Here is a 19,051-nt window from a genome sequence, read left to right as displayed (position 1 = left end):
CAAGAGACTTTCTCAACTCATAAATTTGAACAATTTAATAATCAGAGCTATTGTGAGAATAATCCATTATTACTGCCAAAAATAAGACATGTGAAAAATAGATATTTTTCTTATTTGCCTATATTCTAGCAATATATTTTGCTATTTTAGTCAGTAGAAAAAAAGATATCTAAAAGAGAAACTTCCTTATAAAAGTGTGAAATGCTATATTTTAAATGAAATACCTGGTTTTAAAAAGCAGCTTTTTTTCTCCCCATTGGGAAGATGGTCTCTCTTTATCTAAGTGTTGATAACATAGAAAGCTAATTTTTTACTGTTGGAGGAATTCATTTGTAAGGGGTGTATTAAATGGCCTCATGTTTATTCTAAATCTTGACTCTTTTTAAGCCACATCATGAAAATATAGACTGCTATTATCAAAGATTATTGATGCCTTTCTTTGGCATTTTCTATTTCTTAAAAAAATTCATAGCAAACACATGTGATAGGCACATGGATGGTTTTCCATTCTGTAGTTTACTGAATTCCAAGAATGTACAGTAACATCTGTGACCTATGGTTTGGTTCTTCTGCTTATCTGTCATCAAAATTACACCAAGTACTCTTTCCCCTTGTGAAACACATCACCTGGTATGCTTTGAGTTGGGGTTTAGTATAATTAATTTGAATTTAATAATTTGATTATTTACTGACATGATGCAATGAGCAAAGTGCTGTGGGGGCAGAGTGCTGGACAGTATGAGTTTTGAAAATGAAGGAGACCTGATATTCAGGAGCATACATGGCCTCAAGAAATGTCTCAAAAAAGCTAATTGCTTTTTTTGAGTAAGAGTTATGGTAAAAGTTATATTCAGTAGGTAGAATGCCCCTCAGATTTTTGGTTTGGGGTGTTCTTAAAACCTTTTGGCACTGAGAAAGGCACAATGATAATCACCTTAAACCACAAAAATTGATGGGCTTTTTCTTTGCTACATGTTTTTTAATCTACCTTTAAGTATCTTCCTCTTCCCCACTTTTTAACTTTTATTAGTAACCTAAAAGTATAATCATCATAAATTTCAGCAACAAAATAGGCTACCATTCTCTCTTAATGAATCTTCACTATAAACAGATCTTGTAGTGATAATAATCCTCCAGTGATATTTTCTCAAGTCACTTTTAATGCTTAAGCAGCCAAAACATCAAACTTTCAAATGTCAGTGTACAAATGCAGAGAGTTCCTATTTCTGCTTAGGAAAATGCATTTTTGGATGTGTGGATTAGTTTTCCTGTATTCCTCAGTATACATGTAATATTCCTATATAATATAGTCATGTCAGATTCATTTTAATCTTCACACTAACTGAGAGTTGCCAGGTAAAATACAGGACATCTAGTCAAATTTGAATTTCAGACGAACAGTGATTTTAGTGTGTTCCATACAACATTTGGGACATTCTTATATTAAAAAATTCTTTATCTGAAATTCCAATTTGTGATAAATCATACCCTAATTGCTATTTCCCTATTGTTTCATAAGTGAATGATAGAATACTTCCCCCTTGTTTCCTTTAGTATAAGGTGTTTAATTTTATCACAAAGCATAATTGTTAAAATTTTTAGTGAAATGTTAGAGAAATAATTGAAAGTTAGAAGGTAACATGAGAGAATTGTTAACTACTTGACTTGATGTACAAGCCATATAATAAACCTATTGTGTTCTGCAGTAAGTTTCTAAAATACATGATTGAGTAACTTATGTAAGGCAGATAAATAAAACTGTGGAGACAGAAATGAGCCATCAAGATAGGGGATTGTCATACTTAGTCACCTGTTCAGCCTACTCCCTAGTGTGGACTCAGGGAATTTGCCACAGTTCCCACTCCCACCAGTCATCCTGGGCTTCATCCCATTTCACTGAGTTTACGTGTGTGTGTGTGTGTGTATGTGTGTGTAGGTAGGGGGCTTAAGTCTAAGTTGGGAAAAAACTGAAAAAAGTCCTGGAGTGTGGAAAGCATGTCCTGCTTGTTGGTGCTTTAGCCAAGGGAGGAGCTGGATTTCTAGCTGGAAACTATAAATCTCACCAAAAGTTGATCCATGTTGTAGCAGCAACTTTGGGCAATGGATCTTGCGATGAGTGCACCAAACCAAGTGGAGATTAAATATTGTGTAGGCAGGGCTCAGATCTATGAAGCTCCAGGTTGTTTGAAAATACTGTTTATTCTGGACATCTACTTCAAAACCAGGATTTTTTCTGTAGTTTGAGATATAGTTGAGATACTGCACCATATAAGTTGAAGGTGTACAGCATAATGATTTATATATATTGTGAAATGGTTACCATGATGAGTTTAGTTAACCATTATCTTATATAGGTTCATAAAGAAAAAGAAAAAAAGTGTTCACAAGTTGGATTTTATTACTTAGGTGAAAGCATAGTATTTAAGATTTAGCATTTAGGCAGATGCCCTCCATCATTTGACTCATATTTTTGGGTTGTTGAAATTGTCAAACATGATATCTCAGTTCTATAAAATTATAATTTACAAAATCTTTGGGAAATTCAGTGAGGAATTTGTACAGTCATTTATTTCTAAAATATGAGTTCTTTGTTTTGAAAAAATAAATTTTAATGGGTTGGTATTTTCTTTTTTTTTTTCATTTCCTCATACCTAATGGTTGTCTCTGTTTTTTGCCCTAGATTATAAGTGATCCCATGTATTCTAAAGTTTTTATTTTATTTTAAAAAGTGATATATGTATAATTCTTAATAGCACATTTTAATGTTGCTGCGTGCTATCTACATTTGTTACCTTTGGTGATTAAAACTGGAAGACAGTAGTAGAGGCCTGGATTTGGGTGCTGTGGGAGAATGGTATGTTCACTGGTGGTAGGAAGGCCAATGCCAGGAGCTTTCAGCCCTCTTTAGAGACAGATAATGAATTTTTAAATGAGTTTATATTGATGTTTGTTATTTTAACCTAAATTACAACATTCCCACCCCTTCCTGTTATAAAATTCAATCCATTTATCCTTTTTTTGAGGTACCAGCTCTCTCCTATTACTGATAATTTTCCTTTAAAAACTATAAGAGATCATGATCTTCTTTGTTTATCGAACTGCATTTTTCCAACAATAGTTCATGTTCCTGTGTTTATTCCATCAAGATTTAGATGCATAAACACGTTAACATGAAATATTGAGTACTGATTATTGAATTTCTAATATAATTTTGAAGTGTAGAAAATTACTTATTAGTCAACTCTCTTTTTTTTAAGATCTATGCTAAAATGCAGTCTGAATGTAAGTGTTTGACTTACTGCTCAGACTTAAGTCTACTATGAGCACACACCTGCAGGGTAGCACTGTGACCTCAGCCAGCTCAGCTTTCTTGAAGGAGCAGGTTAATGATAGAGTTGGGCAGCTCTTGCTCTGTGGAATACATGGTTGAGTGGCAACTACCAGAAGCAGGTGGCTAGGGAAGTTCTATTTCAAGCAATGATGAATTGTCCATTTTCCCCCTAATCATATGGTGAAGAAAAGGAGCAGAAGCATGAAAAATAAATACATAAAATGAAGGACACTGGTGGAGTACAAGGACATTTGAAACAAATGAAATGGAGATGGGTTAAAAGTAATTCACGAGTTTGTGTGCAGATAGCTGTTGGTACAGGCATTCAGGAGCACTAGCAAGTGTCATAACCAACTAGATATTAAAGAACCAGAGAATAGTGCACACTGCCTACTAGGAAGATCCTCTCTCACCATTGATTCGGCCAAGAAAGAATGAATGAATGAATGATTCAATGAAGAAAGGGATGCTTTAATGAGTCACTGAAATGGTTTTAACTCACTTGAATACTGTCAAGATCTAAAATCATGGAGGTGTAGCTGAGAAGTCATGGGTGATTCAGTTATGGATATGCTAGACCTTATTATAATTACATTGTGTTTTATTTTAACCTGCACCCGTTTTGTCCAGTAACAAAAGTGACGGCAGGCATGACAATGAAAGTGCAACACTATGTATGTTTCAAAAAAAGCACTTTTTTTCTTCCCTCCCCCCCCCAAATTCATGGTTATTAAAAAATAGAGCAATATATGACCTACATAATGTCAGGGATTAGACCTATGAGCTAAGACACTGAAGCTGCTTCTGGATAGTATACAAGATTAGTCTACAATATTTTTTGCAAAAATTTCTATTGTATTTTAGCAAATGCCAGGACACCGTGCTACGTGGTAGAAAGCACTGGTGAATATAGTAGACATGATGTTTACATTTTAGAATTTATATTTTAATGAGGATTATAGTCAGTACTTAAGTTAACACAAGAGAAAATGTAATAATTTGTAATCACTGATATTAGGAAGAACAGTTACCATGTTAGAAAACAACATGTGAGTGTTGTGTGTGTACATGATTTCTTTATTAGAGAGATTTACGGTAAGCCAAGTTTAGACAGAAATAGTGTGTTCTCTGATCCATAGATACATGATCAAAATGAACTCATGAACATATATTCCAGAATAAATTTGCTGAAGAGAACATGGCATTTCTAGTTCAGTACCACGTGATCATAACATACTTAAATATCTTTCATATTATTGTTTGTGTCCAGACCAAACTGAGTAGTGATAACAATTCTTAGAAAACACAAAGTAATAAAATACTAATAAATTATTATATGTTCAGTTTATCTAAAGGTTTGACATTCCATACATTTCAAGTAGAAAATCAGATATTTTAGTGCATGAGGACAATGGAAAGCACAGTATTTAATTTCCTGCATGAACACAAAAAATCTTTGCTTTTAAATGGCTTCCTTCCTTCCTTCCTTCCTTCCTTCCTTCCTTCCTTCCTTCCTTCTTTCCTTCCTTTAATTGTTTTGCACAGTGACTACTTTATTTTACAATGGTAGTGTGTAATTTTCTTAGTTGGATTTAGACCATTTCCCCAGGAAATGGTTTGAAATATTTCCATTAATTTTAAGCTTTGCATTTGCTTCATCAGTTTTCAATTCCATGTCAGCAATAACCTTGTCTCTGTGCTACAAGAAAGAAGGAAACAGCTATTAAAATACTTGCTTATGTCCCAGAATTGCTTCAAATATGGAAAAGTCTTGTACTGATTGATAGCAGGCTTTCTATCAATGCAAGAAGCTGTCATTTGTAGGATTAATATCATTATTGATAATAACATGCAGTTTGAGTTAAGTAAAAACATCAGAAGTGATTCTAGATATATATGAAATGTTGGTAGCTTTGTAGGCTAAGGAAAATGACATCTTTGGAAACAGTTTGCAAAAAATGAAATAAACATGTTACCAAAAAGTAGAAGTTAGCAGCAAAAGCATAGGCCTAAAACACTGTTCATTTTTCACTATGAAATTACATAGACTTTAATGGAAAAAAGTGCCAACCACAAGATGAGATAAAAATCACACTGGAGAACAAAACACAAAAAGTATTTTTCCTTAAAATTTGTTGTTAAGGAGATGGCATTTATGAAAAGAATCTTTAAATGCATTACAGTTATTAGTGGCAATAGTATTTGTTATGCAGGAGCAACATAGCAAATGCATGCTAATCATTTTACATGTATCCTTTTCATGACCCAACTGATGCCTGGGAAGGATAGGTAAGTTGACTAATGTCACAAAGCCACTATGTGCTGATGTCACTGAGTAATGTTGGGAGCTTTCCATGTGTACATGAGTTTCATAAAATGTATTTGGTTTTGCTATTACAATGGCCAAGATTCATAATCTTTCCTCATACACACACAGATTTATTTAAGTACAGGGCTCTAATTATCTTATAGAATCTGCTTCTTTCCCTTACCTTCCTATGTTAAGAGCCATTGGTGAATCTTCTGGGATACACATTACTATCATTCATTATGCTTTCTACCTGGGAGGTACTATGCTTAATGCCAAATTTATTTATTTTTCTTGCAGCTTTACTGAGGTATAATTGAAATAAAACATTGTATAAATTTAAGGTGTACAACATAATGATTTGGTATACGTATATATTGTGAAATGAGTCCAATAAGGTAATTTAAAACACCTATCACTTCACATAAACCTCTGTCTTATGCCAGCATCTCATTCCCATCCCCATCTTTGAAGACTTCCTGTGTCTTTGCAGACAATGTTTAGTCTATACCCACATTTATGTGTTCAGAGCCTCTCCCTTCATTCTGTCTTGTCTCTCTACAACTGAGGTTATATGCAGAGCATTTGGGCATGCACACTACCATACCACTTAAAGATGTATTTTCATTTTTTCTCAGTATAATTTTTAGAAAATTAATTTTTAAAATTTGTTTATTTATTTTTAGAGAGAGAGAGAGCATGCAAGCAGGAGAGGGGCAGAGAGAGAGGGAGAGAGAGATAATCCCAAGCAGGCTCCGTGCTGTCAGCGCAGAGCCTGACATGGGGCTCGAACTCATGGACTGTGAAATCATGACAGTGTGAAACCATCTGAGCCTCCCAGGTGCCTCTGGAAAATTAATTTTGAAGTGCAAAATCAGCAATGGGAAAAAGTATTTTTTTCCCACAAAATGAAATCCTATGGAGAACATTAGGTCCATTTTTTTACCCTCCCCCCAAGCCCAATCCTCTGTCTCCTGAGTGGTCTATAGAGACATCACTTTGGCATACATCCTTTCAGACCTTTCTTTTCACATTTATATATTAAATACACACACACACATAATTTGTTACAGTTAAATATAAATACATACATATGCATTTGGTTACTTGCTTTTCACTCTGAGGTGTGCCTTAGAGCTCTTTCTTTCTGAGTGCCTAGCTTTGGATTGTTTTATGGGCTCACTCCTCTGGGGACATTTAGGTCAACATTTGCAATTATGACAGATACTGCTGAATTGCCTTTCAACATCTGTGTACTGATTAGCCCTGCAGTGTGTGATAGGACTAGTGTCCCTTTTCCCTCCTTTTGGATGGCTATATTGTACTCCATGGTATGCATATACCAAGATTTATCTAAACATTTCCCCATAGATGGGTATTTATAGAATTTTTGGTCTTTTCCTATAATACACATTATGTAGTGAACATCTGAATTTTTAAAGTACCCTGATTTTCGCTGACATGTGTGGATGTCTCACCATTCTTACAAGTGTTGTTGCTGAATCAAAGGTTATTTGAGTCTGTAATTTAATAGCTCTTGGCAAATCCACTCCTACAGATTTTGAGAGTGCCGATTTCCTCCTATTCTCACTGGCAGGGTGTGTTATGGAACTTTAAAACTTTTTCCAATCTGATGGGTGAAAATATACTTTGTTACTGTAATGAATATCACTGCAAGTGTGGGTAAATTTGTATCCTTTTAACATGTTGGCCAGCCATGCACATTTCTTTTTCTGTAAATTGTCCATTTTCATAATTTGTCCTTTTTGCTTTAAGTTTTTTTCTTACTGATTTGTAAGAACTCTTCTAATATACAGAAAATTAGTCCTTTTTATTTTAAGCAAAAACTGTTCCCCAGATTCTTTTTATTCTGCCAGCTTTAATGCTAAATATTTTACATAAACTATTGTATCACATAAACTCTGCAGAGTTAACATAATTTCCAATTTGAAGTGAAGAAACTGAAGCTTAGAGAGCAAGTTACTTCCCCAAAGTTACAGAATAATTAGATGGTAGAGGTTGAAAAAGTGAAAATCAGCCATCACATTACAAAAGTTGATCTCATGTGCTGACATATAATAATGGTGGTGTTGCGGGTGACAAAACCAGTCCACTAGTATTCTTTCCACTTGGGAAAAATAAGCAATGTAGAAATAAAGTGCAATAATACACTTTCCTGAAACAAAGCCACATCTTGTCAAATATATAAAATTCACCAAGTGGCAACTGAGAGTACAATCATTACTTCAAGTAAGAATAATTTTGATGCTATGACGGTAGGTGAATATTTAATGATAAAGAAGTTGTATATATAATTGTAAAGTATCTCCCACCAATTACATATTAATTGAATAAAAAAAAAACCCAATAACTTTACGGTGGGTAGATGGGGGAACCACCAATCTTAGGACAAACCAACAAACCTACATGTCTCCTGGTAATATGTACCGATGAGGGTGCAACATTACTTCTCCATTTTCCTGCCAAAGTGCATAATCTCAGTCTCAACAAGGGGCAATATTACTCACATCAAAGTTGAGGGACGCTTAATAAAAATATTAGTTTGTACTTTTAAAAAATATTAAGGTCATTAAAAAATGTTAAGAGATACAGGAGTTAAAATGGTGGAGTAGCAAGGGGACCTTGGATTTGTCTTGTGCCTGGAACACACCTAGATCAACATCAAACCATTTTGAATACCTAGGAAATCAACCCATCTGAGAATTAACAGAACAATCTGCATAATTTGAGGGAGAGAATGGGCAGGTAAGTGATGTGAAGAGATGAATGGGGGGAGAGAAGAGCTGGTGCTGCAGAGGGGAGGGAGCTGTTTCCACAGAGAGGAGAAAAACAGAAGGGGAGAGCAGAGTGTCAGACTTACACAAGAAAGCACCCCCCCCTGCCCCCGAAAGCAGCTAGAGAGAAAGAATGAAAACATGCACACGGGACACCCCAAAACCATTGACAGGGGAGAAGGAGAATACTGCCAGTTTTTTATAATGGGAGCACAGAGTCTGACGTTTTAAAGGTCATCCTTTGGTGGTGCTCTTGTGAGGAAAAAGGATGGAGCCCAGGGAGTAGGCAGCACAGTCTCAGAATCCCTTGGGTCCCTTGGGGAGAAGCTGTTCCCCTGCTTGGAGTGTGTTTGGCATATGCCCTCTCCTCAGGCAAAAGACACAGAAGACACTATTATGCTGCCTGTATAGGAACAAAGATTCCAGCTGCGGGCAGTAAACATGGGTACCGGTTGTGCTTTGTGATTTACCATAAACTCTGAGCGGCTACCGCTGCATGGGGTGTGACTATTTCCTGGGACAAGCCAGCCCTGGCCACAGCACAGTGAGACCCTGCCCAAGAAGATCACTGCAGGTCCCAACCACAGGGATCTCTGAAGTGTCAAGTTTTGAAATACAACCACACCTGAGATAAAATTCTGGAGAGCGGCACTGCCTGGTAGGTGTACAGCTTGGACATAGACAGGGAAGGTAGGGAGCTGACAGAATTGGAGGACACAGGAGGGGTGACTGATGGCTCATCTGTGAGGTTGCGAATTTCCTGCTTTGAAGACTAGGCGGTGAGGTGAAGCCATTTTCACCGTTACCCCACCAGCACTGATGGACCTCAGTGAGCTAAACAGCACCACCAAGTGGAGGACGGCGTAGTTACACAAAACCCTACCCACCTGCAGCCTCCAGCTCCTCCCCTACAAGACCAGCAAAAATCCCTTCCACAAGCTTGGTCTTCTGACCATAGACTGCTGCAAAGTCTCAGCTCTAGGGGACACTGGATCTAGCTTCATTTGGGTTTTTTGTTTGTTCTTTTGTTTTTTGTTGTTGCTTCTAGTTTTGTTGTTGTTGTTGTTTGTTTTCTTTTGTTTCTTGGATAAAGAGCAACATTTAAAAAATTATTTTATTTTTAATTTTTTTCCTCTCTTCTTTTCTCTTTTCTCTTTCTTTCTTTTTTTTTCTATAAAGTTTCTCTTAAGCAGACAAAAACACCTAGGATCTAGCTTCTTTTATTTGATTTGCAATTTTTTTAAATTTTTATTTCATTCTATTATTATTATTTTTTTTCTTCCTCCAAAATGACAGGATGGAAGAGTTCACCTCAAAAGAAAAGAGGAAGAAATGGTGGCCAGGGATTTAGTCAATGCAGATATAAGTAAGATGTCTGAACTAGAATTTAAAACAACAATTATAAGGATTCTAGCTGGGATTGAATAAAAGTATAGAAGACACAGAGAATTCCTTTCTGCCGAGGTAAGAAAACTAAAATCCAGTCAGTTGACATTAAAAATGCTATAACTGAGATGCAAATCCAAACAGAGGCCATAAAGATGAGGATGGGTGAGACAGAGGAATGAATTAGCAGTACAGAAGATAAAATTATGGAAAATAATTAAGCTGAAAAGGAGAGGGAAACAAAGGTCAGGGATCATGAAGGCAGACTTATGGAATTCAGTGATTTATTAAAATCTGATAACATTTATATCATAAGAGTCCCAGAAGATGAAGAGAAAGAAAAAGGGGAAGAAGGTTTATGTGAGTAAATTATATGTGAAAAATTCACTAATCGGGGGAAGGACACAGATATGAAAATCCAAGAAGCACTAAGAACTCCCATTAATTCAACAAAAGCTGGCCATTGCCAAGATATATCTTGGTAAAATCCAGAAAATACACAGACAAGGAAGAAATCCTGAAAGCAACAAGGGAAAAAAAATCCTTAACCTAAAGGAAAGACAGATCAGGTTTACAGCAGATCTTCCCACAGACTCTTGGCAAGCCAGAAAGGAGTGGCAAGATATATTTAACATGCTGAATGGAAGAAAATATGCAGCCAAGAATTAATTATCCAGCAAGGCTGTCATTCAGTAAAGGAGGAGAGAGAAAGAGTTTCCCATACAAAAACTAAAGGAATTTGTGACCAGCTAAACCAGCTGTCCAAGAAATTTTAAGGGGGACTTTTGAGTGGAAAAAAAAAAAAGACCAAAAGCAACAGAGACTAGAAAGGACCAGAAAGCATCACCAGAAACATTAACTCTACAGGTAACACAATGGCACTAAATTTGTAGCATTCTATAACCACTGAATATAAATGGACTAAATGCTCCAATCAAAAGACATAGGTATCAGAATGGAAAAACAAAAGACCTATCAATATGCTGCCTAGAAGAGATTCATTTCAGACCTAGAGATACCTGCAGATTGAAAGTGAGAGGGTGGAGGACCATATAGCATGTTAATGGATGTCAGAAGAAAGCTGGAGTAGCCATACTTACATCAGACAAACTAGATTTTAAAACAATGTAACAGATAAAGAAGAGCATTATATAATAATTAAGGGGTCTATCCATCAATAATATCTTACAATTATAAATAATTATCTCCCCTAACTTGGAGGCACCCAAATATATAAGTCAATCACAAGCATAAAGAAACTTACTGATAATAACACAATAATAGTAGAGGACTTTAACACCCCACTTAGAGCAGTGGACAGAAAATCAATACGAAAAAAATGGCTCTGAGTGACACACTGGACTGGATGGATTAACATATATATTCAGAACATTTTATCCTAAAGTTGCAGAATGCACATTCTTACCAAGTGCACATGGAACATTCTCCAGAATAGATCACATACTGGGTCACAAATCAGCTTTCAACAACTACAAAAACACCAAGACTATACCATGCATATTTCAGATCACACTGCTATGAAACTCAAAGTCAACCACAAGAAAAAAATTCGAAAGCACTTAAATACACGGAGTTTAAAGAACGTCCTAGTAAAGAATGAAAGGGTTAACCAGGAAATTAAGAAATTTAAAAAATACATGGATGCAAATGAAAACACAGCAGTTGAAAACCTTTGGGATATAGCAAAGGTAGTGTTAAGAGGAAAGTATATTACAATTCAGGCCTATCTCAAGGAGCAAGAAAGGTCCTAAATACACAGTCTAAACTTGCACCTAAAGGAACTAGAAAAAGAACAGCAAATATAACCTAAAGCCAGCAAAAGGGCATAATAAAGATTAGAACAGAAATAAATGATATAGAAACAAAAGAATGGTAGAACAGATCAATGAAACTAACAGCTGGTTCTATGAAGGAATTAACAAAATTGACAATCCCCTAGCCAGACTCATCAAAAAGAAAAAAGAGGGGTGCCTGAGTGGCTCATCCAGTTAAGCCTCCAACTCGGCTCAGGTCATGATCTCACAGTTCATGAATTTGAGCCTGCTTTGGATCTCTGTCTTGCTCTCTCTCTCTGCCTTTCCCCACTCTCTCTCCCCCTCAAAAATAAACACTAAAAAAAAAAAAGACCCAAATAGAATCACGAATAAAAGAGGAAAGATCACAACCAACAGCACAGAAATACAAACAATTATAAGAGAATACTATGAAAAATTATATGCCAACAAATTGGGCAATCTGGAAGAATTGGACAGTTTCCTAGAAACTCGCAAACTACCAAAGCTGAAACGGGAAGAAATAGAAAATTTGAACAGATTCATATCCAGCAAAGAAACTGAATCAGGAATCAAAAATCTCCCAACAAACAAGAGTCTTGGGCCAGATGGCTTTCCAGGGGAATTCTACCAGACATTTAAAGAAGAGTTAATAACTATTCTTCTCAAACTGTTCCAAAAAATAGAAGAACAACTTCTAAATTCATTCTATGAAACCAGCATTACCTTGATTCCAAGACCAGACAAAGACCCCACTAAAAAAGGAGAATTATAGGTCAATATCCCTGATGAACATGGATGCAAAAATTCTCAACCAGATATTAGCAAATCAAACTCAACAGTACTTTAAAAGAATTACCCACCATGATCAAGTGGGATTTATTTCTGTGCTACAGGGCTGGTTCAATATTTGCAAATCAATCAATGTGATACACCACATTAATAAAAATAAGAATAAGAACCATATGATCCTCTCACTAGATGCAGAAAAAGCATTTGACAAAATACAGCATCCATTCTTGATAAAAACCCTCAACAAAGTAGGGACAGATAGAACATACCTCAACATCATAAAGGACATATACAGAAGATCCACAGCTAATATCATCCTCAATGTGAAAAAACTAAGAGCCTTTCCCCTATGATCAGGAAGGAGACAAGAATGTCCACTCTCAGTTACTATTTAACACAGTACTGGAAATCTTAGCTTTAGCAATCAGACAATAAAAAGAAATAAAAGGCATCCAAATTGGCAAGGAAGAAATCAAACTTCTACTATTTGCAGATAACATGATACTCTATGTAGAAAACCTGAAAGACTTCACCCAAAAATTGCTAGAACTAATACATGAATTCAGCAAACTCAAAGGACATAAAGTCAATGTGCAGAAATCTGTTGCATTTCTATACACCAATAACAAAGCAGCAGAAAAAGAAATTGAGGAATAAATTCCATTTGCAATTGCACCAAAAGCAATAAGATTCCAGCAGTAAACCTAAGTAAAGAGGAAAAGATCTATACTCTAAAAACAATATAAAACTTATAGAAAAAGTTAAAGATGACACAAAGAAATGGAAAAATATTTCATGCTCATGGATTGGAAGAACAAACATTGTTAGAATGTCTATACTACCCAAAGCAATCTACACATTTAATGCAATCTCTAACAAAATACCATCAGAATTTTTTCACTGAGCTAGAACAAACAATCTTAAAATTTGTATGGAACCACAAAACACCCTAAATAGCCAAAGCAATCCTAAAAACAAACAAACAAACAAACAAAAAACTGGAGGCATTACAATTTTGTATTTCAAGCTATATTGTATTGGCACAAAAACAGACACATAGATCAATGGAACAGAATAGAAAACCCAGAAATGGGTCCACAACTGTATGGTAAACTTATCTTCAACAAAGCAAGAAAGAATACCCAATTGGAAAAAGTCTTTTCAACAAATGGTGTTAGGAAAACTGGACAGCGATATGCAAAAGAATGAAACTGGATCACTTTCTTACAGCATACACAAAAATAAGTTCAAAATGGATGAAAAATCTAAATGTGACACAGGGAACCATCAAAATCCTAGAGGAGAACATGGGCAGCAACCTCTTTGACATCGATTGGAGCAACTTCTTACTAGACACATCACTTTAGGCAAGGGAAACAAAAGCAAACACAAACTATTGGGACTTCATCAACATAAAAAGCTACTGCACAGCGAAGGAAACAATAAAAAAAAACTAAAAGGCAGCCTATGGAATAGGAGAAGATTTGCAAATGACATGTCTGATAAAGGGTTAGTATCCAAAATCTGTAAAAAAAAACTTCTCAAATTCAACACCCCAAACCAAATAACCCAGTTAAGTAATGGGCAGAGACAGGAATGGACACTTTTGCAAACAACACATCTAGATGGCTAACAGACACATGAAGTGATGTTCAACATCACTCATCATCAGGGAATTACAAATCACAACCACAATGCCACTCCTGTTAGAATGGCAAAATTAACAAAACAAGAAACATATTGGCAAGAGTAAGGGGAAAGGGGAAACCTCTTGCACTGTTGGTGAGAATGCAAACTGGTGCAGCCACTCTGCAGAACAGTATGGAGGTTCCTCAAGGAATTAAAAATAGAACTGTGCTACCAACTAACAATTGTGCTATTAGGTATTTACCCAAAGGACACAAAAATACAGATTTGAACTGGTACATGTACCCCAGTGTTCATAGTATTATCAACAATGGCCAAACTATGGAGGGAGCTAAAATGACCACCAACTGATGAATGGATAAAGAACACACAGTATGCATATACAATGGAATATTAGCCATAAAAAATAATGAAATATTGCCACTTGCAATGATGTGGATGAGGCTAGAATGTATTATGCTAGGCAAAATAAGTCAATCAGAGAGGGACAAATACCATATGATTTCATTCACGTGTGGAATTTAAGAAACAAAAGAGATGAACATACGGGAATGGGGGGAAAGAGAAGAGAGGGAAACAAACCACAAAAGACTCTTAACGATAGAGAACAAACTATGGGTTGACATAAGGAGGTGGGTGGGAGATGGGCTAGATGGGCGATGGATACTAAGGAGGGCACTTGTTTTGATGATCACTGGGTGTTGTATGTAAGTGATGAGTCACTGAATTCTACTCCTGAAACCAATATTGCACTGTATGTTAAATAATTATAATTTAAATTAAAAAAGGAAAAAATAAGTTAAGAAACTGCTCCACATACAACAGACTAATGAAACATGACAACTACATTTAATGCATAGTCCTGGATGGGATTTTTGATTGGAGAAAATAGTTACAGTACACATTTTGCAACAGTGTGTGAAATTTTTATATGGACTGTGGATTAGATAATTGCATTGCAACAATATTAAATTTTCTGATTTTGGTAATTGTACAATGGTTATGTAAAAGAATACCACCATTCTTAAGACACAGGAGTATTTTGGATAAAGTGATACAATATCTGCAATGTGTTCTTAAATTGTTACAAAAGTATATATGTAGTTAGCTTTCTATACATACATACTTGGGTACATTTACAGACACATACATAATACCTTGTGGCTAACCATTCACGTGATTAGATAAGAAATATCTACACTTGTTTACTTAATGATATTATATTTACTGGTTAAAATATACTTTTTACAATTATCTCAGTAAATATTTTTCTGTTTTTGGTTTCATATAAATGTGATAATATGCCATCCCCACATTGCTAATCATCTTTCGGGTTAATATGTTTCTATCTATATTCACATAAAGGACATTTTTTATATTACTATGCGTGGATTTTGCTTCAATAGCTTTCTAGAAGATGGGGCTGACTTCACATCTGTATATTTTTTGGCTGGGCGATTCAGTGTTTACTATGCATTAGAATCATTTAGGAATTTGTTAATGTCAAGATTTTGATTGAGAAGGTCTGGGTTGGAGCCTAGGATTCCTCATTTCTTCCGAGTGTGCAGGTTATGCCCTTTGTGAAGACCACTCTCTTGAGACTTTATGTATTTCCTCATCCCCCTCACAATGAATTTCATGAGGAAGTATGAGCACAACATAGGCACAACTACATTTACTTCAGAAAAGGTGAACTGGGGAGTTATTTCATTTTGAATATGTTTTGATGAGGAAAAAGATTGGAGTAGAATGGAAGAGCAAAGTGAAGTTGCTGAATAGAATTGTAGCAAAGTTTGGAGAAACAATTTGTGCAATATAGCAACTGCAGTGATAAAATGTGTGCAGACATTTCTCAGGAAATGTGACCCAGACCGATGCACTCCATTATCCAGAATCTTAATTTCTTGCTTAGGAGAGGTTTTTGCAGGGTTCCATACCACGAAGAAATGCACCCAACATCCAGCAATTCCTGAGGCTCACCTACATAGAACAAGTTCAAGAATATTTTCTTGCGTAAAAATTGTCCTCGTTTAATTTGACTCTCTTTGTATTTACCAGCTGCATTTACAATTCTATAGTTATTACCATTTAAATGCAAATGACTCTTTGGTTTGCTTATTTTTGTTTTCTCTATCTTATATTTAAAAAAAAATGTGAACCCTGAGTTATCTGTGGTTTGTTGGTTAACTTGGAAATACAATAGTGGAATCTGTGCTCTAGCATATAGTGTGCAGAAGATAAAAGCTAAACACACAAAAAGACATCTGATCTACTTCATAAATCCGTCTAAAGTATGTTTTGCATTATGGATGTTTCTGTCAGTCACTTGTGTTAGTTCCATAGAATTAGAATCTTGTCTCCTTTGTAATATCACTGATGACAGGCTACTCTTAAGAACAGAAAAGAATTGAATTCTATTCTGTTCTTCAGGTTTTCTTTTCTTCCCTTGGATATTTATAGGTGTGTTATTTACAGCATAATTTCATCTATTAGTTATTTATGTGGCTTCAGATCTCTATCAGACACAAGCAGTATATCACTAAAGCATCTAGATTACATCATGATACATATCATTTGATACCTTAGAATGTTTCATCCTTTTTGTTTTGACAAGGCACATATATTTTATTGTGAATTCTTTTTAATAGTGGAAAGACTTCTAATGCGACTCTAGTGAAATTAGAGGGAAATATATGTATCCTGATACATCTAATAAAATAATGAATATAACTTCCACTCGTTCCTTATTAGGAGAGTGTGTTTTTAAGTCACATAAAATTTAGACATTAAAAATAGTATGTTTCATAGTAGTAAATTTCACCTCATTGATTTATCTCAAAATGTGCAGTTTAATTAAATTAAAGGTGCATGATTCCACTTCAGAGAATATAAACTAATGTCCTGCTTAATAAAAAAATTTAATATAACATCTTCTCATCTCAGCTTTTTGTGACATGTATATAATGAGAAGAACAAAAGTTGTTGGGTGTGCTGCTAAGAATATCAAAAAGAACCGGGACATAATAATTACAAATTAATGTTAAGGTTAAGAGAGAAAACCAGGCACGGTTGACTGTAAGTTAGGCAAGAAATGTAAAATAATGTTGGTTCTTGACTACCAGTTCTAGAGGGTTCTGCATACTGCAGTGAGCTTTCTAGAACTCTGGGGAAGACTTGATTCTGACCCCATCCTGTTCTTTCTCATGCACCTTATGTGTGATATGGGAGAAACACATATTCATTCATCTTCTCAGAGATTTTTTCTGATTTATGATAACCTGTAAGTCAGTCTTTTGTGAGAATATCATGTTGAGTAAAAATTTCCCATGCAAATTGATAATATAGCTGATACAATTTCAGGGAGGAAAGGGAGAGAGGTATAGCAAGGAAGCAAGAAAAATTAACAATGAAATGAGAGAAAAATAGATAATTGGAAAGAGGAGTTTTTAACTATTACCAATAAATACTTGTTTGGGAAAATAATTTATTGACCTTAGAGGATAAATGAATTGAAAGAGAAAAAAAATCATAATGTCATTAGCAAATTAGGGATCTCTTTTGATTCCTTCTGCTGCTACTTACACAATTTCTCTTTTTTCCTATACAGAAAAAGTTTTTTAAGACATTGCAGCAGCATCTTGTGTTCTAGGATTTGAAAACTTCTGTGGTTATAATTTTGTACATGATATTCAAATATCAAAATATGTAGCATCTTTATTTTCTACAGTTTGTCCCCTCCACTCCCTTTCCTCCCCCAACCCTCTCTGTCACTCTTGCTTGGTTTCTTTTTCCTTCCTTCTTCCCTTCCTTCCTTCCTTCCTTCCTTCCTTCCTTCTTTCTTCCTTGCTTTCTTGCTTTCTTTCAAGATTTAACCTTGCTGAAAGCAGGTTGGTGGGGGGACTGGAAGGTAATAAACTTACCTTTATTTTAAAGAATGTCTTTTTGATTAATCAATTTCTGTTATAGCTTTTTGGTAAACATTTGAGTTACAGACTTTCTTCTCTCCACCGTTTTTCTAGCCAAAAGAAATCTTGACAAAGGAAAACTTTTTCATCTCTATTCATGTTAATGACCATCTCAACTATTTCTAAACTATAAACTAAGGTATACTTTTGTGTGAGACTAGATGCTGAGATTCACAAATAGATTTGCAGATTTGGCAATCCTCTAGAAATATTTTCAGAATCGACTAGGAGTTCTCTCTAACCTATCTAGGTATTTCTCTACTCAACCACTTTCTGAAGATAGTGGGAATGAACAAATACTTGGTTTAACCTCTTTTCTCCTCTAATTTCCCTCACACTTCTTACTGGGTTGGGATTTTAATATTGTCATGGAAATTGAGTGTGATAGGTGAAATGATTATTTGAAACATGGCACTAATTAAACTCTGCTCTTATGTGTGGTTACAGGTTCTGGTGGAGATGCCCATTTGTGATTATGCTTTTCTTCTGGTAGCCTAAAACCATGAGATGCCTCTGGCTATAATATTTATAATCTATGAGAGATTTATAGAGTAGTATGAAATGAAGAGTGTTTATATAGTCTAGCCTCTCCTTCTTAAGCAGTAAAATAAAATTATTTAAAAGTACCATGGTCTGGGGCACCTGGGTGGCTCAGTTGGTTAAGCTGATTTTGACTCAGGTTATGATCTCACTGTTCCTGGGATCCAGCCCCACATTGGGCTCTGTGCTGACAGTGTGGGGCCTGCTTTTGGGATTCTTTCCCTCCCTCTTTGCCCTCCCTGGATTGTGCACTTGTGCATGCATACATGCTCTCTCTCACAAAACAAATAAGCAAACATTTGTATTTTATTTATTAAAACTTTTTAAAATGTTTATTTACTTTTGAAAGACAGAGAGGACAGAGCACAAGTGGGGGAGGGGCAGAGAGAGAGAGAGACACACACACACACACACACAGAATCTAAATCAGGCTCCAAGCCCTGAGCTGTCAGCACAGAGCCTGACGTTGGGCTTGAACTCATGAACTGTGAGAT

Source organism: Panthera tigris, chromosome A1 (assembly GCF_018350195.1).
Source record: "Panthera tigris isolate Pti1 chromosome A1, P.tigris_Pti1_mat1.1, whole genome shotgun sequence".
In the NCBI taxonomy this organism is placed as follows: Eukaryota; Metazoa; Chordata; class Mammalia; order Carnivora; family Felidae; genus Panthera; species Panthera tigris.
The sequence above is the reverse complement of the archived record's forward strand: the minus strand, read 5'-3'. Positions refer to the sequence as shown.